Genomic DNA, 26,196 nt, shown 5'->3' on the forward strand with positions numbered 1-26,196 from the left:
AAAACACAGGACGCCCAGTTAAATTTCACATCATCAGTGAATCATTTCTCTCGTATTTCATGTTTGGGACATACTTATGCTAAAAATGTTCCTGGGTCATCTGAAATTCAAAACATCAAATGCCTGTCATTTTGATAAATTTGGCAAGCCTGGTTCCTCCTTCTTCGGGAGAGCTGGGGAAATTGGGGAGAAGGGTCTTCTTTTCCCTCACCCACACGGCGCGGTCTGCGGCTCCTGGGGGAGAGCCTGGGCCTGTGTTTCATACATATCCCCCCAAGGCAATGGTTCATAATAGGACCCCGAAATCTTTGTGGCCGAACACTGAGTGAATTTTCCGTCTGGTTTGGCTGAGCCTCTTCTCCCACGGTCCTCTGGGAATCGAATACCTCTGAGTGCTTTGTCCCAGCCTTGGGTCACCTGGCTTAACCGTATGGTATGTTGTCTCCTTTTTATCCACTGCAACAGAGATTAGCATCACGGGCCTAGGTGACCTCGACTCCCTGTGCATCTCGCTGTCACCCCCGCCCTGCTCCCCAGCCAGCCTGGGTGGTTTACGGTGGGGGTGTGTCCTTAGCTGTGTGACTGTGGGCCTATGGCTGCCCTTCTCTGGTCTCATTTCTAAATCTGAGGGTTGGACTGGATGATCACGGGGATTTTCCCCTTCCCTTCTCAGTGCCTGGTGACATACAGCCGTGCTCTGCGTTGGACCACAGCCCAGACCCATCGCGGACGAGGGTTTGCTCTAAGGAGCCAGTTACCTCAGGCCTTCGTCCTTGGAGGGGCGATTACATTATTTATTTATTTATAAAAGATATTTACTTATTTATTTGAGAGAGAGAGAGAGCACAAGCAGGGGGAGCGGCAGGCAGAGGGAGAAGCAGGCTCCCCGCCGAGCAGGGAGCCTGACATGAGGCTCGATCCCAGCACCCAGGGGTCATGACCTGAGCCGAAGGTGGATGCTTACCCGACTGAGCCACCCAGTTACATTCTAATCAGACCATTCAGAGGCCTCCCAGTCTGCACTGAGCTCTAAAACTGCGTGGGGGCCGCAGGTCTGGGAGGCTGATGGGACTGCGTGTCCGGCAGGAGAAGGGCCCTTGCCCCTCGTGGGCAGCCCCAGGCCCTGCACGTCCGACTGGCCAGCAGCACATCGCAGGAAGGGGCTCAGGGCAGGACAGAAGCTGGAGGCGAAGAGGAGCTCCTGGTGTTGAAAACAGTCCTCACGGCTTTCAACCCTCCCGTCGTGGCGAGGGGTAAAGTTCTCCACCTTTTCTGGTAGTCGGTCTTAGACACGAGCGAGTAATAACTCTGGACAGCTGTGAGGTTCACGCCCGCCTCAGCGAGCCCACTCCTTCTGCTGGCTGGCCCTGGATTGTAGGAAACTCCTCAGGGGGCTGGAAATAACCATCCGAAGTAAGAGTCTTGAGCAGTACCCCTCTTACCGCAGAGACCTGCACAGATGGGGTGGTGAGAGCCCCGTGCATCTGGGAGCTGGCCAGCTTGGGGGTGACGCCGGCACAGAGGGACGCCGGGAAGACCCCCTCACCCTCCAAGCGAGGGGCTGTCATTCCACTTGCCGGAGACTGGCTTCATCTCAGGGGTCCCCAGAGTAAGGAGCAAAGCTTCTGGCCACAGGCTTGCTTTCTTGACTGGCCAAGGCCTTTGGGGCACCCGGAGCCTGCCTCCCTGAAAGGAGCAGATAGGGATGAAAGGTCAGTTGCTAGAGTATCGCAGTATGTTTGCAAGTCGCTGCCCAGGTCCTGGGGGCTTCTCAGGCGGTTGCGCTATTGTCCACTGGGTCCCTGGGTCCTGGGCCCCTGGTGAATCGGAGTGAGCGGTATTGGCCAGACAGGCGGGAAGGGGCTGGCAAGGAGCCACGGGCATGGCCCTCAGGGCCCGGCGCCCTGAAGGCAGTCCTGCAGCCTCGTCTGGGGACACGTGTCCCCCCAGCTCATTGCCTGGATGTGGTGCAGCCCCCGTGCCCAGCGGTGGTCAGTAAGCAGGCGCAGGGCGCTGGGGCTGTGTGGACCTCTTGGCAGGGAGCGGGGAGCAGGTGTCGGGGCTCTGTTATGGAAACTCCGAGTTACTGACATCGATGCAGAGACGCTCTGTCTCTGACACGGCTTTGGCTGTGCATCGCATGGCTGTGCAAGTGGACCCCATGTACCCCGGGGAGCGCGGCTGCACCAGTCCCTCCTTCCCCCTCAGTGGTCTACACGTGGATTTCTCCACCATGTTCTGTAGCTGGATGTCAGCCCTCGCCATGCGGATGGACACCTGGCATGGCGTCCTTCATGGTGGTCAGCGGTGTGCAGGGAGCTTTCTGCGGCCCCCAGACTCTCTCTGTCCCTCCTCTGTGGCAGCTCCATCAGCGTGGGTCCCTGGGTGACCACGGGGAGGAGGACCCGCCCCGCCAACCCCACTGGGCACACAGAGGTCTGGAGGAGGGGAGTGGCCGGTGGAATGGGCTGGACTCCTGGCCCTTTGGCATGCGTAGGTGTCATGACCCCGGCTCTCTGTCCCCCATCGCTTGGAGCGCCTCGTTCCTCCTCCTCAGGCTGGGCCCTGGCCTAAGACTGCGGTCACCCTCGCCCCCTCACCCCCTCGCCCCCTCCCTCCTCCCCTGCGAGTGGATTCCTTGTCCCGCAGGGTTTCACCCATCCAACCGTGCGGTTTCTGGGCACCTGCTGGGCGCCAAGCGATAGGGAGCCGGCTGAGTCCCTTCACTGTTCTCCTTTCCTCCCGCTGATGGGGCAACGTGACAGCAGGGCCTCCCGCCCACCCGCGGCATCTCTGGCCCATCTTCCCTATCACATTTATCCCATGAGCACGCACTGAACCAGTCTGTCCATAAAGCACTGAACGTCTCTTTATTGAACAGTCATGCCGGGGACCCAATATCTAAGGGATGTTAGGTGAAGCTGCTCAGGGAAGCAGCTGGACAGGACAGGGTGCAGGCTGGCCTCTGTCTGTGCCTCCGTCTACCCTCTAGGATCGCCGAGGCACTCCACGGGTGGGTGGAAACCCTGGGGAGTCTCCTGAGGCTGGAGGCCGTGTGACCCACTCTGCCCCCACCATCCCACATGCAGCTGGCTCCAGGTAGGTGCTCAGGGGGGTGGGCTCCCTGCAAACACAGCTGGATGGCACAGTGGGTGCTTCGCAGATCCTGAGGGGCTGCGTCTGGGGCACCTAGATCTGGGAAGGGGGCCCCAACCGTGGGGTGAGAAGTCTGGGACAAGGGGACAGGCTCCCCACAGCTCACATGGTTTAGACCACACTCCATTCCCTTCCGAACAGCCCCCAGCCTGGCCCAGGGTTCATGTGGGTTTACCCCCCTGGTCTGCCTTCTGGAGGGCAGACCAGCCTGCAGGAGTGTGCATCCCTGGGCCCAGTCGGGGGAACAGACCTGTGTGTGCCCCCAGGCCAAGGACAGCTGCTTGTGGGGAGGTGGACCTAGCTGGGGGTCCAGGTTGGGGCACCCGCCCCCTGAACACAAAGCCCCTCACAGCGAGGATGGGTCTGGGGCAGGAAGATGGGGAGGGAAGCTGGGGGTCCCTCCTCCTCCTGTCCCCATGCCCGGTGTTCGTCACTGGAATTCTGAAGAGCCTGAGCATCTGAGGGTCTGAATTGGAGTCTGGCCTTCCACAACATTCTGGAGGTCTCGGGCTGAGCCTGGAGGATAGAATGCACTTCACTTAGCAGCTCCTTGGGAAGTTGTGCCCTGCAGCCTCACCTTCTTGGGGACGTGGAGGCTGGGGCCTGCCCTGGCCCCTGAGCTGTGAAGGCGGGCCTGGCTCTGCCCACCTGCTGCTCCCTCCCGGCTGCAGACTCAGGTCAGGATTCCCAGCAGACCCCCGTGGTGCCTTGGCTCACAGCCTGGCTTCCCTGACCTACCCTGGGAGCTCACCTAGATGTGGGTCCACCCTGACTTGTCTCCACAGTGAGGACCTTGGGGCTGGGGCATGATGGCGCAGGTTTAGACCCGTGAGCAGGCTTCTGTGCTGGGCCTGGCCAGGTGCAGGCCTCTCCCTTCTCCCCTGGACAGTGGCCATGACCTCCCACGTGTCCCTCTACATCAGCCTCTGCACTGGCCAGCTCAGGGCGCCACCACAGGTAGCAAGACTGAGGGCTCGGCCAGTAGGCATTTATTTCTCACGGCTCTGGAGGCAGGGAGCCCGTGATCAGGGAGCTGGCACGGTCAGACCCCTGGTGAGGCCCCTTCTCACTGTGTCCTCATGTGGTGGGGATGGAGGAAGGAGCTCTCCGGGCTCTCCGGGGTCTCTTCCTATCAGGACACTAATCCCAGTCCCACCACCCCACCCTCATGACCTGATCCTCCCCGAATGGCCTCCTTCTCCAAATTCCATCACTGTGGGGCTGTAATTCAGTCCTGGCAGCCTCCTTCCCTCTGATTCATCCCCGCTTGTCTTCCAGAGCGTCTTCATACCATGGGAGTCTGACTGGCCTGGCGAAGCCTTCCCGAGGCTCTGTTCCCGTGCTCGGCACTACGGCCCTCCAGACTCCCATGACCTGGCCACGCTGCCCGGCAAGGAATGCGGTGCATGTGGCAGGAAGGAGGTCCTGGCAAGGCCATGGGATGCTGCTCCCGGGTCAGGTCACAGAGACGGTGCCTTCTGTCTTATCTGGAAGCACAGCTTGTCTGGTTCCCCTCGCCTTCTGAGTAACCAAGGACCCAGAGTGTTCCTGGAGGAGCCCTCCAAACCCCTCCTAGCCGGGGCTTGAGTGAGGGCTGGAGCGTATGGCCGCCTGGCCAGCCCGAGCGCCGAATGCCCTGGGCCCTGTGACTGGGGCAGGTGTGGACACGTGACCGTGTGGCCGCTTAGGGAGCCTCCGGGCCTCGTGGCAGCTCTCTGTCTCTGCAGTGGGATCTGGGAAGATGTGTGCCGCACTGACGGGGTCGCCTGCCGCCACGTGGAGCCCGAGAAAGCTGAGGGCGAGCAGCAGAGTGGAGAGGGCCTGGTGGCGCCACTGGATCCCTGCAGCCAGCTGTACCTACATCTTGCATCCAGACCGACCGTGCTTGGGTCTTTTTCCTGTTTTAGAAAAGTAGACTTTAATTTTTAGAGCATTTAGGTTCACGGCAAAATCGAGGGAAAGGTACAGAGAGTTCTACGTGCTCCTGTCCGCTCCCCCAGCAGGCACAGCCTCCCCCCACTAGCAGCCCCCACCAGACGGCACACATATCAGTAAACGTACACGGACGCATCCTCACGACCCGGAGTCCACCGTGTACCTTACGGTTCATCTCGGCGATGCACACCGTGTGGGTTTGGGCAAACGTGTCATGACGTGCGTCCACCAGTAGGGTGTCATACAGAGTAGACTCCCTGCCCTAAATCCTCTGGGCTCTGACTGTCCCTCCCTCCCCCCAACCCCTGGCGACCACTCATCTGTCTCCATGGTTCTGCCTTTTCCAGAGTGTCAGAGACCTGGAATCACACAGTATGGAGCCTTTTCCAACTGGCTTCTCTCACTTAGCAATATGCATTTAAGGTCCCTCCGTGTCTTTCCATGGCTCGAGAGCTCGTTTCTATGTAGCGCTGAATGACATCCCATCGTCCGGATGGACTGCGGGTCACGTATCTGTCCACCTACCGAAGGACGTCTCAGTCACTCTGAGTTTTGGTGACTCTGAATAAGCTGTTATGAACACCCATGTGCAGGTTTTTGTGTGGATACGGTTTTCAACACCTTTGAGTGAATACCCAGGAATGTGCTGTCGGCTTGTATGGTTAAGACGGTGTTTCGTTTGTGAGAAACCGCCAAGCCGCCCTGCAGAGCGCCTGCGCCGTTCTGCGTGCCCGCGCACCACGAGGGGGCTTGCACCCCGCGTCCTCGCCAGCACGTGGCACGCTGGACTGTGCACATCTCATAGGTGTGTAGCCGGGTCTCCCCGCTGTCTGACTTGCCTTTCCCTGACGTGAGCTGTGGAGCGTTGTTTCCTGTGCTTATTCACCATCCGTGTGTTCTCTTTGGGGGGGTGCCTGTCCAGGTCTGTGGCCCATTTTTAACCGGGTTCTGTGATGGGCCCTTTTTGAGCTGGGGTCTCTGCCTCTTGCCACCAGATTCAGCAGGAGGTGGTTATGGGAAGGGTGGACACGGCGTGCCTTCAAGCCCAGCTCTGCCCTGTGGCCGTGACCTTCAGCAAGCCAAGTGACCCCCCCAGGCTCCGTGTTTCAGTTCTGTGGGGGCTTTGCGGGATCGATACCAGGGGTGGAGGTGGAGGGCTAAGTGAGATGACTTCTGTGAGAACAATTTGACTCATTCTAAATTGTTAAAAGTAACAAATGTCCCTGAGCTTGCATTATTCATCTCTCCTGGCCACCCTCCCTGAGGGCTTATGACGTGTCCTTTTAGGGCAAACCAGGCTGGGCAGGCGCTCCTCTCCCTCGCTGCTCCTGCAAACCCAGTTCGTGTGTCACCTCCTCCGGGGTGTCTGCCAGGCCTCCCCTCATTTCCTCACCTGCTTGCTCCTCCGTGGGCGCTCCGTCATCATGGCCCTGTGGTTTTTCACTTGGACACCTGGAGCTCACCGTGGGCAATGACTGGGGCTTGTCATCTCGCCGTCCCCGCGGTTTGGCAAGCACACGATGGGCATTTGAGCCACAGTTGTTAAGTGACCAAACACAAAAATGGGGCTTCTGGGAGTTGAGCATGGGTGGTGCATGAGGCCTGCCCTTCTCCCACCCCGAGAGGGAGGACCTGGTGTTTACTGAGAAACTTCTAGGCTCCAGGTGCTTCACCCACACGACTCAGGTCCTTATCACCATGCCCGAGGCCTGTGTTAGCGTCCCCATTTGATGTCTGGGACACTGAGGCCCAGGGAGGGGAAGTGACCGGTCCAAGGTCAAACAGCCAGTGAGGGCACAGTGGGTTCACGGGATCTGTGACCTGGACGGGCAGCCACGATTATTCAAGAGCTGCTGAGCCTGGTGGCCGGCCTCTCCAAGCAAGGACAGGCTCACTAAGCCTTTCTCATGTAGGAACTTGGGTCTGGTATCAGGAGTGTTACCTAATCACAGAGGAATTCCCAGGTAGCAAGGGGTGGCCCCCCGGCGGGTCCAGTCGCCCCTTGCTGTCAGTTTGGCAAGCTGGAGCATGTGGGGTACCGTCTGGTTTCAGGTATGCTGGACAGGAGGACAGCATTTCTGAGAACCCACATGCCCCAGACAAAGATAAATCAAAGCAGCCAGCACAGAAAATGAGCATCGATGTCCCCTCCAGGTCCTAGTACAGTATGAGTATGGAAGTGCCAGAACGCTATCGTACGACCATTCTGGGGTCCCCCCACCCCTGGGGAGAGGGTCAGAGCCGCCCTGGCAGTTGGTGTGGTGCTCTGGAGGGAGCATTGGGCAGAGAGTCCACATCCGAGGGGCAGTTGGAGGCAGACTGGCTGGCACAAGACGGGTGCATGAGGTGTGGGGACATGCGGCCGGAGGCATCCAGATTACGTCGTTCCTAATGGAACTTCCCAGGTGACATTTCTCTCCGAAACACCCACTAAAAAACCCCCAATCCTGAGCAAAAACATCTGCAGGACAGCTGTGGAAGGAGGCAGGGATGTTCAGGGTGCTGATGGCTAGGGAGCACACATTCCCAGGGGGCTGGTGGGTGCTGTTGGTCCTTGTTGCCAGGAGATTTTGTACCCTTGAGATGCTGGGGGCATGAGGCTTGCATCCTACTCCTGCCCATGACACCAATGAAGGTCCAAGGGTCCCCTCTGGGGACCGTTCAGCTGTTATAAAGTGAGGGTGATCTTAAGGAGCCCCCACCACCTAATGCCCCAGGCAGTCCTCAGAGCAAAGAGGCCCTGGAGGGGCCTGGCCATTGCCTCCCCACCGGGGGAACCCGGGAAGGGATAGGGTCCTTCCAACCCTGGCCTCTCCTGCAAGAGCCTCTTTCCCAGGATGAGTGGGATGATGTACAGAGGCAGCCAAAGACCCAGCTCAGATGTGGCCTGGCCTTTCTCTGCCTCTCCTTGAGTCATGGACTCATATTTTCAGCCCCAGCTGTCTTCCTCTGCAAAGTAGGGGTGAAGGTGGCCCGGTGGGGGATGGCCCACACAGACTCAGGCCGTGTGAGGCTCGTTCGTTGGTGAGGGGCCGCAGGCCAGCACAGGCCCCCTGGCAGCCGGCTCATGGAGGGGGCCCGGTGACTGCAGGGGGAGGCTGGGAGGAGCTCCTAAGGCCTGAGAAGGATTTCTGGGGCTCCTTGTAGTGAGCGCCTGGGTGCATGCCGCTTTTCCCTGTGTCCCTCTGATAACAGCTGGCCCCAGCACCCAGCAGTCTGACCATCCCCAGATGTCTGACCATGGCCACAAAGGCTGGTCTGGGGGTCCCTGGACAGCTGTCCAGACATGGTGCTCCTCTCTGCCGGCCTCTTACGGGGATGGGGCAGGCGTGAGTCCAGGTGGTGACTCTGGCACTGACCCAAAGGATGGAGATTTGGGGCTGCGCCCTGAGGCCCTTGTCCTCCAGCTGGGGTGGTGGGAGGCCTCCCCTGTGCATTTCCTGCCCCAGAGCGTCTCCTGTCTTCTCGCCTGGGCAGCCCTTCCTCATCCTTCAAAATCCTGCGCCTCATAGGTGTTCGGTAAACGTCCCCCGATTGAACTGAACTGGAAGACACAGGCTCCAGGCTCAGCTCTGCCGCTGGGGGGTTCTGTGACCTTGGGCAGGACAGGGACACACTGTGTGTGCAGAGTCTGAGCTCCTGCGGTGGGCCGGGGGGGGGGGGCACAGGCAGGTAGACAGGGAGGAAGGGCTCTTAGTGGGGCTGTGGGGAGGCTGGTGTGGGAGTCCTGGGGGAGGGGCTGCTGTCCTCCCACCTGGGGCTTTGGAGCTTGAGCATCCGCTGGCCCAGCCTCTCCATCCAGCAGCTGAAGAGCTCCTGGAACATTCCAGCAGGGGCCCCAAGGCGAAATGCTCCACCCCTCCTGGCTGAACTCCTGGATGGGGTCCCTGCTGGCCATTCACCCCGCAGTGACCTTGCGCGTGGCCCTTGGTTTTCTCCAGAGGTGAGTCAGGCACCGCCACCTGCAATTTGAGATTACCAGGGGCGTTATGGTGAGGTGGATGCAAGAATCTGGGTCAGACCTGCTGCCTGGTGGCCCCTCTCAAAGGCTGTGGCACTGAGAAATCGGCCCTCAGTGTTCACAGCAGTGACTGCCCGGCCCCCTGACTGGTGGCCACAACCCCCTGGACGCCCATGGTCAGCCTGCTTAGCTGTGTCTTCCAGCCCTGGCCATACTGAGCGCCTCAGTTTACCCTCTGTCTCCCGGTCTCGCCGTCCCGCAGAGCCCGCATTGGGCCGGTACCGGGCACCGTCCTCCTGACGGGGTGTCTCTGCAAACCTGTCCACCCGTGGCCCTCACACCATCCGGAAAGCAAGTGAGAAGAGGAGAGATCAGATATTAATTCAATTTAGTTCAGGTTCTAATTGTCTGGAGAAACTTCTTATGCACTAACATTAATTTATTTCCTCTTAGGGCCAGTTACGCTAATTCAAATCAGCTTTAAGTATTAAAACGCTGATACTGTGAATCAGATAACTGATTGAGGGAACCAGGGGAGGCGGGAACAGGTCGGTGGTATCTGCAAAAGGAAGAGGAGTCTCCACCCTCGCCGCCCCCTGCCTGTGACCTTGATCTTGGCCGGATGAGGGTCACAGGCTCACCTCCCCACCTCCATGCACCTGAGCCTGGCCATCTACCCCGGGACCTGCAGCTCAGACCATGCGGTCACCGCTGCTGACTGAGGTTGGCTTCTGGGGCGCCTGCTCATCGCCGCTGCATGCCCGCACCCCACAGACTGTGGTCCTACCCTTCACCCCTTCTCCCCCTAGTCTGGCCGCCCTGGGACCCCTGTCATCCCCCTGGAGCCCTAATCTGTCCAGTCACCTGAGGGGCGCGGCTTAGGTTCCCACCGGTCACATGGGACGACGCGGGGTACCGGGAAGCTCTTAGATCAATGTGGGGCGTGCTGGCGGGGCCAGGGAGCATGGCCGTGGCTGTCGTCACCGTCTTCATCGATGTCACCCACCAGCGCGTCAGCCCATCCTACCTGCTGTCCTCCCTCTGCGTTCAGAGAGCTGTGCCACCTCTGCTTGGGTCCTGGCCTGGGGCCCTCATACCGGCTTCTGCGAAGGTCCGTTTGGAGGGGCCACTGCTGCAGGGGTGGGTGTGGCCACCTGATCCCGGTGTTTTGGGGTCTACACTGTGCTGGTCCCATCGCATATGGGTCCCGGGCCTGACCCAGTGAAGGCTGGGGAGCTGGTGCCCACCCTGGGGATGTGGCCCCCCCGGGATGGGTCTACAGGCCAGGGCTGCCAAGGCCAGAGACGCTGTGAGGGCTCCCCCAGGAGAGGATGCTGCTTCTCGCTCTGTAGCTGCTGAGTCCAACCACCTAGCAGGTGGGCGCCCCACGCCAGAGGGCTTCGTGCGCAGCTCGGTCCTGGCCCACTGTCCCGCCTACGGGCACACCTTCTCCGGCCCGAACCCGATCCAGTTCCCTGGCTGGGGCTGCTTCCTACACGCCCGACACTGTCCGCTTCCCTCCTCCCTTTGACCGGCTGTCTCTGCTGCCTTGGCTGGCGCGGCCACGTCCTCCAGCAGCTTCTGCACCCTGGGACGCCTCCCACTCGGCACGGCAGCCTTGGTGACGTTGCTTTCTGGCTGGGGGGTCCGTGTGTTCTCATAAGGGCCTCTCAGCAGGAGCCGGATGCCGACCCTGCGCAGGGATGTGTCTGCTGACTTCCTCAGTCACCAGGGCGTTCTCAGGGGCCTCCTACTTGCCAGATACTTCTAGGCCCTCTCCACCCAGCTCCAGCTGCCTGCCCGAGTCCTGTTGTCCCCGCCGTTGTAAGTGCCTTGGTGATGGCTCCTGAGGTCTTGCCTGATCCCTCGGTGTTCCTGAGACCCAGAGCAGATCCTGGCATGGATCACACCTCAGTGGGTAGGGAGGGACGCTCTTTCTGCCCGCAGAGGTGAGCTGCCACGGTGCCACCCTTGGGAAGTCCAGTGGGCCTTGCACCACTCACTCCTGCATCCTTGTGACATGGGTTCCTCCCATGAGGTCCTGGGTCTTGATCTCAGTGCCTGGACCCCACAGAGGGCTGGCTTGGGTCTCTGGTCCTCCAGGTTGTTTGAGGACAGCCCCGCAGCCCCACGGGCCCGACCTTCCATCCAGCACGTTCTCCCAGTGCTGAGGAAGGGGGTGTCTGGATGTAGCCTGAGACAGTGAGGACCACTGTACCTCCCACAGAACAGACGCCTTGCGCTCTCTGGTTTTGAGGGTCGTGGCCAACGACCTGTTGCTTCTGTCCATCTCCCTGGTCCAGGGCTGGGATGCTGCCCTGGGGCTATGGCGGGCCTGAGCCTCGTGTGGGCTGCGCCTCTTCTCTCCAGTGGGTGAGGTTGACGGAGGGGGGGGCAGCGCCGGAAGGTGCGGTGTGAGTGTGGTAGGAGGTAAGCCCAGCCCAGCCCAGGAGGCTCATTGGACGCATGAACCGAGGCTGGCGGAGACTACAGGGCATCTTCGCTAGGCCCCTGGGGAGCTGTGTGGCTCTGGGTCAGCCAGTCACCTCTTCGGGCCTGAGTGGCCTCATGTGTCAAGGTGGGCTGGGGGATGAGTTACTCATGGGGTGGGCCTGGGCTCCAGAGTCCTCGACACTGAATCCCGCCCACGGGCAGGACCTGCCATCCTCTGTCTGGGGCCTCGCTCCTGGGCTGGGTGGCGCTTGCTCAGGCTACATCCAGGGTGGGCTGAGTCTTCAGTGTGGGGGCGGCTGGAGCGGTGCCCCCCATTTGCCAGGAGCTGTGACTCACCAGGTGTTGACAGGGTGAGTCATCGGGGGAGGCAAGCGATGGTTTCCAGGCTCCAGGATGTTGGCCCAGAGCAAGGCTGACTGACAGCACATCCTGGGGCCCGGTTTCTGGCACCGTGGTGCCAACGCATGTACTCTCTGTCCTCACACCCCCTCACCTACGGCCCCCAGCCCAGGCTGCTCTGGGAACCCTGGGCTGGGGAGACCCTCCGGTCTTAGCATCCCATTGCACAAATGGATGGACTGAAGAGCAGGGAGGGGAGTGGTGGAGACAGGATGAGGACCCAGGACGCCACACACGGGCCATCCGCATGCACCATAACAGGAAGATCACAGACGTTGACCTGTCTGCTCCCTACCACCCTGCTGGGTGAGGACCACTGTCTAGGCTCACTTACTTTTATCTGCAACCTGGGGTAGGTAGGGGAAGAAGAACAAGGCCAGGGCTTCTCCACTGGCCCGTGGATCAAATCATGGTGTGGAACTAGAGAAGTGCAGACCATGCTCTGGATGTAGTGACATGTGAGGAGCTCTGAGTGGGGAGGAGGTGGGGTGGTGAGAGCTTCATCACTTTTAAGAATGACTTGACTCCCTCTTTTTTTCTCCTTCACCCCAACCCTGCTTTCTCATGTGCATCATGGGCAGAGTCAAACAAGCTATGTTTTGGGGTCTTTTTCAGTTAGAATTGTGGAATAGGCTAGGTGGGTCAGAACCAGGAATGTATAGGCATACACTCAGCCAGTGTTCTTGGATGGATGAGCGAGGATGGCAAGTGGATGGATGAGGGGTAGATGGATGGATGGACAGGTGGAAGGTGGGTGGGTGGATATACGGGTGGATGAAAAGATATATGGATAGATACCTGGGTAGAAGATCGGGAGGATGAAAGGATGGATAGACAGATGAACGGACAGGATGATAAATGGATGTGTGAGGGGGCAGGTAGGTGGATACATGGGTGGGTGGAAGGATAGATGGATAAGTTGGTGGGGGATTAGATGGATAGGTTTGTGGGAGGGTGGTTCGGTGGGTGGGTGGGATAATGGACAAATGGTGGATGGATAGATAGCTGGGGGGGGGATGTGTAGATAGATGAGTTGGTGGGAGGTTGGATGGTTGGGTGGATGGAAGGATATATGGAGGGATGAATAGATGGGTGGGTGCATGGATGGGAGGATGACTGGATGAATGGATTTTGGGTGAATGGATGGGTGATGTCTGTGGCTTTTGCAGTGCTGAAACTTTAGGCTTCCTCCCTTATTAATAATTAAACATTTGGAGGGTCAAATACATGGCAAAACTCTGGGCTGGCAGCTAGAAACCCAGGGCTTAATTTTCACCCTGTCACTGTGTGACCTTGGGCAAGTCACTCACACTTTCTGATCTTTCCCTGTCTGCAAAGTGAAGGGGTTGGAATCATCGGTGCCTAGGTCTCCATGCCTTGGCAGAGTTCTAGGAGTGCCCTGCCTCCTCCGCCCTCTGTCCCTCTTCCCACTCTCCCTCCTGGGCAGAGGTCCATTTCCTTCTCCCTCCTGCACACCTCGGACTCCAGGCCCTCCCAGGGGTGGCAGCTTGGCAGGCCTGTGGTGAAGTCCCGGCAGGTGGCCCTGCTGTGATGCCTTCTGGAGCGGGACCTGTCTGTGCCGGCTCCCTGGCCAGATTTGGACAGGTGCCCAGCTGGTTTGGAGGCTGTCATTTAAGTACCATAGGAAGCTGTCTGTCGGCCTGACCTTTTCGGCTGAGGACATAGCCCCCTCCAGGGCCCCAGACAGCCGCCATCTGGCCGCGGTGGTCTGTGCTGGTTAATATTAATATTATCCTGATTTTGGTGAAATTGAGGCGTCAACACCCACCTGGATGCACTGCAGGATGCTTCTGTCACCCTGGCACCTGCCTTTTCTCCCCACCATCCTGCGGTCATTCTATCAATCACAAGGATGCTGCCCACGCTGCAGGCTGTCAGTGGGATCAGTTAGAGCAAGTAAGGGAAATGCAGGTATCTTCTCCATGATTATAGAAGAAGAACGGCCACACCCATGCTGTGGCTGAGAGGCTGGCTGGGGGGTTCCGGGCGCGTGCATCGGTGTGCTTTGGAGCAGACCTGAGTCGTCAGTGTTAACAGCTTGGGTTTGGGGCTCTGCCAGCTGGGGACCCCCTCCCCAGCTCTTCTTCCTGCAGGTTGGGTCCTTGGGCCTCAGTTTTCCCCTGCATAAAATGGGGATAGTATGGCCCTTTCCAAGGTGGTCGTGAGGATAGAAAGAAGGGAAGGGCCATTGTAGCCCCCGCCCCGGTCCCACCCAAGGCGAAGCTTTTGTCATTTCCTTCCCGCCGGTGTTGATCTCCTGGGCGGGGCCCCAGACCCCACCCGCCGGGTCCCCCTGCCTCTGGCCTGCTTGCCGCCCTGGAACCCAGGGCACAGTGTGGACCGGCACAGGTCCAGAGACCCACGTGTCCGATGGGAGGGGTCGTGGGCCAGAGGCCAAGCTCGCCCCGGCTGCTGAATCCCGGGGACCGGGCGTGTCTCCACTCTGGGCCTCAACTTCCCATCTGATAGAAGGTGTGGGTGGGTTTGTGCCGTCCATGTTTCTTAGGTCCCTTCACAGGACTCCCAGGTGCCCATCCCTGCTGGTAAGCAGGGAAGCAGTCAGAGCTGCCAAGGCAGGAGAGGGTGACTGCAGGTTTGAGGTTGGCCCGCTGGTGGCGGCAGCTGCAGGGGGACAGCTCGCTGGCTCTCCTCTTGGGGGATGCCTTGGCTGGACACGTGTCTCCTCTGAAGGGCAGTGGCTGGGTGCCGGGATGAGTCTGGTTCCTAAGAAGTGGACATGGCCGTGATGTGCAGGTTTAGAGGTTTATGGGGATCAGAGAGCCAGTGAGGCTGGGTGGGGTACTTGGGGGAGAGCTGAGAGCCACCCAGGGGCCCGACTGCTGTGGAAGACCTGTCTACTCCTTGCGCACCTGTCCTTGGAAAACCAGCACCACCAGCCCGTGCGTTGGGGATGGGTTCACACCTTTCTTTCTTTCTTTTTTTTTTTTTTAAAGATTTTATTTATTTATTCATGAGAGACAGAGAGAGAGAGAGAGAGAGACAGAGGCAGAGGGAGAAGCAGGCTCCCCGCAGAGCAGGGAGCCCGATGAGGGACTCGATCCAGGGACTCCAGGATCATGACCTGAGCCGAAGGCAGTCGCTCAACCAACTGAGCCACCCAGGCGCCCCCACACCTTTCTTTTATGGCTTTTTTTCCCCCTGCGGAAACATGACAAACAGGCCAGGCCAGCCTTGGCATAGTCCAAGGAGGGAACTGGTGTTGCCCAGTGGTGGGTCTGCACGTGTCAGCATGCAGCCCAGGTGGGCTGCATGGAGGAGGGAAGGACAGGAACCAGAATGGCACAGCCCACAGAGCATTTCAGGTTCAGGGTCCCTTTGCAGGCGAGGCTGCTGAGGCCCAGGGAGGAGTAGGCCTTGCCCCTAGAGACCCTGTACCCCACGTGGTGAGTGGGCAGATGGTCCTGAGGCTGTGGCCACCGTTAGCTGGCTCTTGGGGCCCCAGGGGGACTCCACACCCGCTCTGGGCCTTGGGCCTGACCTGAAGCCCTGGGCCTGTGAAGGGAATTGCCGGGCTCGCCACGCACCCCTCTCCCAGGTGAGGGCCTGGCTGGCCTTGTTGTAGGGTTGACCCCACGCTGGGCAGCCTGGCCCCTGGACAGCCTCTGGGTGGCAGTGGTGGCCTGGCCACCTCCCTGTGGCGGCTCTGCCTCAGGCTTCTGCTCTTCAGGCCCCTCCTGCCGCGGTGGGGGCTGTCTCTGGAGGGCGTAGCCGCCACATGCCTCTCCGTCGGCCGGAGTGCTTCGCACCAGAGGATCCGCACACCCTATCCCGTGAGCTGCTCTGTCCACGGCGACTCAGCACTTGGCCCTCCGCCGCCGACCGAGCTTGTGGGGTGCCCACACCCCTGTGCTCACGTGCTTCCTCCAGTCTCTGGCACCGAGCATCTCCACTGCCATGCCCCAAGAACCAGAGAATCTTGGAGAATATTCCTTGACATCCATGCCACCTATGCCTGCAGCCTTGGTTTGAATGCCTACCATGATGAAGGGCTCACTACTTTTCACTCCATGTAGCTCACTCCATATGGGGACGGTCTTACTCTGTTTACTGAACAAAGTGGCTACAGAGTATCATGCCGGCCTCCTCCCCGGAGGATTGGATAGGCAGCCTGTGAAGGGCGAGGACACACACTCTTTCCCTTTCTTGTTGTTTCCCATCGTGAGAATTCCCCCTAAGACCAAACCAAACTCTCCCCAACAGGCTGTGCCCTTTGGGGACAGTGACCTGCCCTGGTCTGCAGGGCTTACAGACTGGCAAAGGGAGACCCCTGCTCCCGGGGGCAATGCAGGAAGACTGCAGCCGTCAAGTGGGCCCCACTGAGGAGCATAGGGTTTGGGGGTAGGAGGGGTGGCCTTCCCATCTGGAGGTCAGGGAAGACCTCGTGGAAAGTGACCGTTACGGGGAGGGGTCCTCGGGCGACAGGAGGGGAGAATGTCACAGGAGCCTGGAACAGTATGGGCAAAGGCCCTGGGGCAGGAAGGAAGTAAGAGACTTTAGAACTGGAAGTTTTCCCTTATGGCTGATACGCTGAGCCTGTGAGCTAAGAGCGTGGGTACTGACGGCGCACTGAGGAGTTCGGGCTTCGTCCCGAGTGCACGGGAAGCCACTGTGGCAGTCTGGCTCTGTTGGGGCCACCCAGAGTCCCCTTTCCTCTTGGGGATCTGCCCCCCCGCCCCCGGACTGTGGTTCTGTTGGAGGTTTCCAGCCTTTGACAGTGTCGAGGGTTTGGCCACTGGAGAGCTTCGGGAAGGCTGGCCGGTAGAGGGAGGCAAATGCCTGGGACTTCTCACTGCAGGTTTGCTGGCACTGGGCCCGCCGGATGCCCCCACCAAGGCCCAGTTCCTGTGGGCAGCCCCACCGCGTGGTGTGAGAACTCCACCTGCCCGCTCCTGCTTATCGAGGGCACCCTGTCCAGCTGCTGCTGGTCGCCGTGTCCCCACTTGGTGGTCGGCCTCTCGCCTCTTCCAGTCCCGTGTGAACACTTCTTGGCATTAAGGCCCTTCTGTTGGAAAGCCTGGCATGTTTCCTGTGTCCTGAGTGGACCCTGTCTGGCAGGGAGGAGTTGTGGGGGAAACGCTCTTGTCCAAAGAAGGCAACGTGGTTAGGATACCAGGAGAAAAGGCCCTTCCTGCGTTCAGGTGGCTCCCAGGGTTCATCACAGAATCGAAAGACTCAGGGCCCGGCAGAGGCCCCCCAGCACATGGGCTCAGTCGGGGTGCAGCCTGGCCCAAGTGCACGGTCGTCGGAAACTCCCGCCCAGCCCCTGCCATCTGGGGAGGCGCCGAGGCCGCCACTTAGCTGTTGTGCGTGGTCGGTTCCACGTTTGTCCCTAGATGTGCCTTTAAGTTCTCTGTAGACCCCACCCTCCCACTGGCCTCCTGCCTCCGCTGAGGCCCACCGTGGCTCCCGTGGCTCCATCAGGTGGGGCGGGCAGCCTGATGAAGGAGGGTGACAGGTCTCACCTGGGGATTCAGAAACGAGCCGTGGAAGCGATGGGAAGTGTCTTCCTATCTATTTCCTGCCACGGGAAAACCACCCTGAAACCGGGTGGTCCAAGTGGCAGGGGCTTGTCATTTCTCAGTCTTCTTGGGTCAGCTGGGTTTTCTTCTGCTCCCCGTGGGATCACCCGGGGTCACTGCCGGGGTTTCAGTTGGCGGGGAGTTTGGCTCGGGCTGGAATGCCCCAAATGGCCTCATCCACTCGAGTGTGGGGCTGGTGACAATCAGGCAGGCAGCTCGGGAGGGGGTCCCTGTCACCTGACTGACCTCTCTCCACTGGGCTCTCGCTGGGCAGTGCTCAGCGAAGATTCCCTGCATGGTGCTGGCTGCCAGGAGGGTGACAGGGGTGCTGCTGTCCCCTTGAAGCCTGGGCTCGGAGCTCACATGGCCTCACCCCTGCCACGTTCTGTGGGTCAAAGTAGGTCTCGGCCAGCCCAGATTCGAGGGGTGGGAAGTAGACCCCTCCTCCTAATGGGAGTGACTGCAACGTACTGTGGTCATGGTTCCCCAGCCTCCCGTGGGGTCGGAGAGGTGAAACCTGACACGGTGACCAGGGGGAGGAGGCCCCACAGCCCCTGGGTGGGCACTTCTGCCACCTGCCAGCCCGGGGCAGCTTCGACACAGGGAGCTGTCTGTGATGCGCACACGGCCGGTGGGTGTGTGATCAGGGGAGGGGACGGTGGCAGAAGGACCTCACACACATCCTCACTCACTCATTCAGTATGTATTTTTGAGGTGCCCACTGGGGGTCAAACCCCGCCTTTGTATAGCCAGGGTTCTGGTTGACGGGAAGAGTCAGACAGACCCAGGTATGTAATCCTGAGTGTTCGAGGAGGCATCAGGGTCTCAGACAGGAGCACCAGAAGGGGTGGTCTGGGAGGGCTGCCTGGAGGAGGAGACAAGGAAACAGAGACTTAAAAGAGGGAACAGGGCCAGCGCCCTATGAAGAGTGCAGGGAAAGGCATTCTGGGCAGGGGAATAGCATGTGGGAAGGCTTTGAGGTGTCATGCACGGGTGAATTTGCTGGGGGTGGTGAGAGTGGGGAGCTGGTGCTGCTCAAAGGTCATCAAGGTCACTGGTCACGTCTGAAAATGTTTCCAGAAGTGAGTTTGTGTGCATTGGAGTTGTTTCCATGGAACTGAGTCCAAACAAGTGGCTTGTTTCTCTGGGGACAGGGCCTTGTCTGGCCTGTACCTGAGGTGGGCAGAGCTTGCCCACTGCCCTGCGTAGGGGATAGTCGCAACCGCGGGAGATGGTAAGGATGCTCCATCAGGGCTCAGGGTCAGGGTTCCCTGGCTGCGGCCAGGACGACTGCGGGGGTGGAGCCCGGTGAGCGGGGCTGTGTCCCCATACCCTGCCTGGGCTCCGGCAGCCAGCACACGTCCCCCAGGGCGGTGACTCCGGCTGTGGGCTGCTCAGAGGGCCGCGGGCAGGGAGGGCCCGTGAGGACGGCTGGCCGGGCAGCAGCGTGCCTGGGCCAGGGTGCACACTCAGCAAGACCTGGCTTCCCTGATGTGCAGGCCGCGCCTCGAGCACTGCCCGAGGTCATCTGGCCTGTCGGAGCTTCCTGTGCACCTGTCACCCGGGCGGGGCGGGTCCATGCCCCAGACTGGACTCTCCCCAGGGGTGTGTCTCTGCCATCCGACCGGCTTCCTCCTGTGGGTGGCTCCCTGTCTGCCCCTCACAGCAGGGGTGTCCGAGGGAAAGGCCGAGGCTCTACTCCAATTTTTCGGCCATGTGGGGACTGGGGCCCTCCTGTCTCTGTCCAACCCAGAGATGAGATGCTGTTTCTAGAATAAGCCCCCCACCCCCACCGCCTCCTGTTTTTTAACCTTTCCATCTTCTGTGAGTACATCCGCCTCCTACTGCCGGTCTCGGCTCGATTAGAGCAGTCACTTCTAAGCTTGAAAAACCCAAGTTGAGGGAAGAAGAAAAAAAACAAAGAGAGAGAGTCAGAGAGAGGGAGAGGGACAGCCATCCTGATGGAAGATTTCTTATCTCCTGGCCGCAGTCTGTGCGTCTGTGTGTTCTTAATAACCCAGCAGAACTTGTCTTTGCAGAAGAATACGCAGCCTTGCAGGCTGGCAAAGCCCTTGGTGGTGGGGCTTTTCTCCCGCATGCCCCCCTTCCTTTGCTGGCTTCAGACGCGGAGCCGTGGGGCTGGCATGGAGGGAGGTGGGACCTTGTTCCCTGATGGCCCACACATGGCCAGCACCGTCCCACACACTGAGCATGCACAACGCATGCAGGGCTCCCAGCAGCTCTGCAGGGCAGGCCTAACAGACCTATTTTACAGATGGGAAAGCAGAAAGGGTGGGAGGGAGTATCCAAGATGGTGCACGAGGCCTCCATCAAAGGACAGGGACCCAGACGCAGGGCCCGGGCTAGGCTTTCACTTCTCTCTGGACTCAGTTTCTCCCACCTGTATGGTGATGAGCAGGTAGGATTAGACCATCTCTAGGATTCCGGGGGCCCAGTCTGAGCACACAGAGAGCCAGGGCACCAGGCCCAGCACTTCGTGGCTGTGGAAGGAGTGGCTTCAGACGGAAGGGGTGGGGTGGGGTGCCCGTCTGGCACCCACTGCTGGAACGAGCTGTTGTTGCACTTTTGATGAACTGTTTTGGTCTCCTGCTCACTTAGGCAAGTTCCCGAAACTCTCTGAGCCTCTCCTTCCTCATCCGTAGAGTGGGGGCAATGGAAAACCGTCGCATGGCTTTGCCAGGGTCAGCAGAGGCTGTGTGCCAGTGCCCGGGAACCGAGTGCTGCCCCTCGCTCCGCTCTAGTGCGAGTTCAACCAAGAATGCATTCCTTGCAACTTCCACTTGCCTTCTCTTTGGGAGAATGCTTTCCGTGCTGCAGCGCAGAGCACCCTGTGGCCCCCTGCGCTCTCCTCCACTCGCCGGGCCATCACCTGGGCTTGGGGGTCTAGACAGAGGGCCAGGGAAGGCCTGGGGGGGCCCTGCAAGTGTGAAGCCCAGGCTGGAAGCCTGCCCACGAAGATGGGCGGGCAGAGAGTGGTCTTTAGTGCAAAGCTGAGGGCAAGGAAGGGGACTTTGCGGTGGCCTGAGTCTCTGGAGAGCTGCGGCAAGGAGAGTGGGCACGGTTCTGTCTCCAGGGGCCGTGGGACCTGACCACGTGCGCACTGTGTCAATGCGGGGGGTGGGAGGTGTGCGGAAGGGGAAGATGCCCCCTCTGGGGGCCCCGGGGAGCCGATGCCTGTTAGCACCAAGGACAGCGGCACCTCCGGGCCTCTCCAAGTCACCGTAGGTCCACCAGCACTGACTTGCAGAAGGTTTAGAGCCCCTCCCAGGGCCCTCAGGCCATGCAGGGAGGACAGCTGGAGAAGAGCAACTGGGGGTGATAGAGTTGTGGGGGGAAGTGCCCGATCCCGTGGGAGATGACAGAGGGACCGTCCCCAGAGACTGGAGACCTCTCACCGAGGGTGAGCTCCGGCAGCTGGAGCGTGTCCTCAACCTCCTCCCTCCGAGCATCGGGACGGCCACCTACCAGGTGACCTGCTCTGGGTGGGCGCTGGGCCGTAAGTCCACCAGAGCCAGCAAGGGCATCTGACCTGTGGCAGCCGCCAGCGCAGTCAGATGAGCGTGAACCTGCTCACAGACGGACCAACGGTGCCAACCATCCTGGGGATGGAGGACGTCCCATTTCTTTCTTTTTTTTTTTTTAAAGATTTTATTTATTTATTTGAGAGAGAAGGATAGCATGAGAGGGGGAGGATCAGAGGGAGAAGCAGACTCCCTGCCGAGCAGAGAGCCCGATGCGGGACTCGATCCCGGGACTCCAGGATCATGACCTGAGCCGAAGGCAGTCGCTTAACCAACTGAGCCACCCAGGCACCCCGGACGTCCCATTTCTGTATGATTTTTAACCAGAGGTGAGAAGAGGAAAAGTCCCTGCGGTCTCGGGCCTCTTCCCGTCAACCACCTCCAGTCTGCGGACACTCAGTGCCAGCGACGTGACCGTCCTGGGCCCGTGGGCAGGGACCTCGTTCATTCCCACTGAAGGGATGCTGACCAGGCCTGGTGTGGGTGACCTGTATGCCAGGATGCCCAAACCGCAGAGCCTGACCCCAGGCTATGTGCTCAGGCTTCATCGGGGGGCAACGCAGGGCACCCCGAGTGAGAGGAAGGGGAGGTGAGGTGTGCGAGCAGGTCTGGTCCCCCACGGAGGTCATCTCCAGGAAAGAGGCCCCAGCACGAGTCAAAGCAGGGGCCACGTCCCCTCGACCACGGAAATCCCGCCAAGTCTCCCTCCAAGGCCTCCCCACTATCCCTCTTTTAAAAATTATTGTGAGTGATTGTAGATAGTGTTATTACAGCTATAATCGTTATGGAAAACTCCCCTAGACTAAGGTCGAGAGAACGTGTGATAAACCACATAGGGCCACTGCTGCACCCGCCTGGGATCACCTGTGTCGGGACCCCCACCGTGCCGCTCGACTGTTTTGAGGCAAATCCCAGACTTTATCTCATTTTATCTCCACCTAGTTCAATATGTGCTTGTAAAACGGAAGATTCTTCAAAAAAAAAAAAACCCCACAAAACACACAAACAAAATCCTACACAACCATGACATCATTATCACCCCAAAATAGCAACAATTGCTTAATATTCAATATCCAGCTGCAGGCACATTTCCTTGTCTCAGGGTTTTCTTTTTAAAGCTTATTGGATTTGGGATCCCAATAAGGGTGAAATATTGCATTTTCTGACATTAAGGTTTCTTTTAACCCATGGACTTCCTTTCCTCTCTCTCTTTTCTCCCTCTTAGCACAGCCGCTGGAGGAACTGGCTGTCTGGCTGAGGCGGGTCCACGTTCTGTAGGGCAAGGGTTTGAGCCCTGTGCCATGGATCTGGGACCAGTGGCTGGGCCGTGGCTCCGGGACCCGTGTCCATATTCGGTAGGACTCCTTCGGAAGTGGTGTTGGTTCTTGCAACAGTGGCCGGTCAAGTCTGGTCCCTTGGTGATGTAGGCAGCTGGGGTGATCAATACTCTGTTAATTCACTGGGTGTGGCGAGACGGCAATGTGGCTTCATTTTTTTCCACAAAGAAAAAATTTTACTGAAAGTCAAAAGTGAAAGGCTCACCTCCCTCTCCTCACTTAGCGTTTCAGGTGCTCAGGGTCAACATGCTGCATGGTCCTTCCAGATCTTTCCCTGGGCCCACACAAGCCTGATCCACGTCACAACCAACACTGCTCTTTTCTTTACAAATTGGATCATATTCAATGCACTGATCTGTAGCGTGTTACCTTCACTGAAAGTTATAAATTATGGACATTTTCATGTCACTACACACGGAGTTGCTCATTTTTTATCTACAAACATTTCGGCGTGTATCTCTGAAAGATGAGGGCTTTTAAACACTCCTAACCATGACATCGTTCTCCCACTTGAAGGAAAGAACAGTAATTTCTTAACATCATTCACTGTCCAGAGTTCAAATTTCCCTGATTAAACCATAAATGTGTTATTAGTGATTTTTATTAAAATTATTTTCAAAATAAGGTGCACCCATGCCCGATGGTTCTCCCGGATCTCTCGGTGGATAGATAGCCCTCCACCTCCCCCCCTCTCTTTTCTTCGACATTTATTTGTTCAAACCAGGTCTTCTGTCCTTCGGAGCCACCCGGCCTGGCCTTTGCTGACATCCCCGGTTCCTCCGCCCTGACTCGTGTCCTGCAAGCTGTGGTCAGCGTCCGGGCATTGGTCCACTGGGAGGGACGCAGCAGCTGCCCGTCTCCTCTGGGCAGTTCATCAGGGGATCGCAGAACGCAGTCACAGAATCCTGTCATTCCGTCTGCTCTCGTGGCTGGCATGCCTCTCCCCGAGGCAGCATCTGCTCGTCCACTGTTGGTTTTGGGGATGGACAGTTTGAGACGATGGACAGTCAGGGGACATGTTTGGTTCTCTCCCTTTATTTACTAGTTTTCAAGATAATGGGTTGGTTTTCTTTGCATCCTCCAATGATTGCCGGAGAGCTTCTCCCAGGCATTTTGAACTTAGGAATTTGGGCTTATTTGATATGTTTCCATTTGCTGCAGGTGCAGTCTGTATTCATTTAATAAGTCGTCCTGTCTTCGGCTTGTGGGAGCCTCCTCAGCTGGATCCCTGGGTCCTTCTTCGTGACTGATGGTCTCTGACTTCTTCCTTGCTGCCTGGTCTACGCTGCTCCAGGTCCCTGCCTCCGGGGGCCCTGCATCCTTCGGATGGGACACGGTGGCCCTGGGGGCAGAAAGCTGTCTGCTCCTGGGCTGAGCCTTTCATTAGACAGGTTAGGAAGTTCTCCCTTTAAAGATTAAAAAAAAATTAGTCAAATGTGGGCTTACACGGTTTTATTCAATTTCTTGACTCTGCATTTGAGTTTCCTTTTTCTCACACTGACAACTTGGTTCCTAATGGCGTGCAGTAATTTCGTATTTATTTTGTCTTTATATAAATGTGACTTCAGAATAACACTGCCAGTATTATTTGCAGAAATGTGATCACGGAGAGTCGTTGAAGTCGCTCTTTCTGCGGTCCTGTCATCCTTAGTGTACAGCCCTCAGGAACCTACAATAAAATCACTGTTTGAAACTCACTTCAAATGACTCTTTCCCATATTGTTATGCTGCCGACTCGTTATGCTCTCAGGTTCATTGGTTTTGTGTTGCTTCTAATTTTTAGAGATTGTTTTTTGGGAAACTTAATTTGTTGTATAATTACCCAGAACGTGGGCCGGCGTATTTAGGAAATTCCAGCTTCCACCCTTGCCCCACCACCCAGGTTCTGTTTCCTTCTTTAGATACAGATTTCTTCTCTTCAAGCTTTAGCTCCGAACTTCCATTGTTTCTCAAATATATGCAAATGACTATGCACATTCATATCCCCCCTGGTTCTCGGAGAAATGGCAGTGCACTCTCCGCATACTTTCTCACCCTCCTTTCCCCTCTGAGGGCATATCCTGGTGCACACTCCACATCTGGAGGGCCGGACTGCTTGGTCACACCCCTCTAACCCCATCACAGGTGGGGTGATGTATTTGTCAGATGGATGGACAGAGGCTCTTATGGAGATGCCGTGGAGCACTGGGCAGGGAGTCCCGAAGCATCCCTGGGAGAGTCAGGAAGGCTGGAGAGGTGGTGGAGGATGAGTGGGTGGGGGACCTCATGCGGGTGGTGAAGGGGGGGTCTCGGACCTGGGCTGGGCTCCACGGCAGGGCAGGAGAGCTTGGGGGTCTGTACGGTGCAGATCTTCAGCGGGCTCCTGGCAACAGTGGGGAGGGAGAGCACTGCAGCTGGGGTGCAGGACTTGTGTGCCGCTGAGAACCCATGCTCTGTTGGGGACTGGATCGCCCATGTGAGTGGAGGTGGTGGAGGGACCCCTCCTCTGCGCTTCAACAGCCTGCTGCCTCCATCCCTCAAACACAGCTCGAAACACAGTCTGTGCTTTGCTTTACTTTGGAATATAGTTGGTAGGGGGCGTCTGTCTCCCTGTTTGAACGGCAGCCCCTCGAAGGTCTGGGCCCCTCTCAGCACCTGGCATCACTGAGCAGGGGGAAGGCATGCTTCTCAGGGTCTGAGACCTGGGTTTGGATTTGGATTCTGCCACTTTCTCCATCCGTGGGATGAACACGTGGGTAGCGAGTTCCTGGGGCCAGGGAGGGAGTTGGGACAGTGGCCCCGGGGGGGGGGGGGGGAGCATCTCAGTGGAGGAGTTGGTGTTAGTTTCCCACGGCTGCCACAACTAAGTACCACACGCCAGGTGGCTTTAACCACAGAAATTTATTCGCGCACAGTCTGGAGGCTGGACGTCAGAAATCAAGGCATCGCAGGGCTGTGCTCCCTCCTAAGAGAACCTCTGAGGGAGGCTCCTTCCCGTCTCCTCCAGCTTCTGGTGTCTCCTGATGTCCTCGATGTCCTTGGCTTGTGGGTGCATCTCTCCAGTCTCTGCCTCTGTTGTCACTTTGTCACACGGATGTTTTCTCCCTGTGCTTCCGTCTCTGTGTCTGTTCTCCTGGCTTTATAAGGATGCCGGTCACATTGGATTAATTCAGAATGACCCAATCCTAACTAAGTACAACTGCAATGATCCTATTTCCAAACAGTGTCACATAAGCAAGTAAGGCTTCAGCACCTCCTTCGGAAGGCCCAATTCAGTCCAGGACAGAACTGATGAGGGAGGGGGCCACGCCGGGCGGTATCTGGGCTCTGGCTGGGTGCTGGGTCGGTGGCTCAGACACCCTCAGGGAGGACTAGGGATGGGGGTGGGTTGAGGGCTTGGCACACATTCCTCCTTCTGGATGTTCTTGCAAGGACCCCCAAAGGTGCACTTGTTCTTCCGAGCCCTGGTTAGTGGAATGAAGCCCAGGAGAAGCGAACCGGGCGGGTGACATTGCCAGGGGGAGCCGTCCCTCTCATTGGCACCAATGGCGGGAGCTCAGCCTCTGTGACTCAGTGAAGTCTGGATGATGCTTGGGAAGGCTTCTCTTTCCCCGTGGGAGATGTGGGCCTGGAAACCAGGATGGAACCCTGACGTTTCATGTCAGCAGCCTGGGGCTGCCCCGTGCCCTGACCTCTGCCGCCCTCCGAGGCTTGCCAGGTCCCACTGGGACAGCATGTGTTGGGTCTGTCCCTGCACCAGACGCTGCTGAAGCTGCTTCGAGGGGTCTGACCCGCTAAGCCTCACAACCACCCTGTGAACGGACAGCAGCATGTGGGCTCCAGCTCAGGGAGGGTTAGAAAGCTGCCCAAGG

The sequence above is a fragment of the Mirounga leonina genome, unplaced genomic scaffold (genome assembly GCF_011800145.1).
Source record: "Mirounga leonina isolate KUSES-001 unplaced genomic scaffold, KU_Mleo_1.0 Mir_165, whole genome shotgun sequence".
Classification (NCBI taxonomy): Eukaryota; Metazoa; Chordata; class Mammalia; order Carnivora; family Phocidae; genus Mirounga; species Mirounga leonina.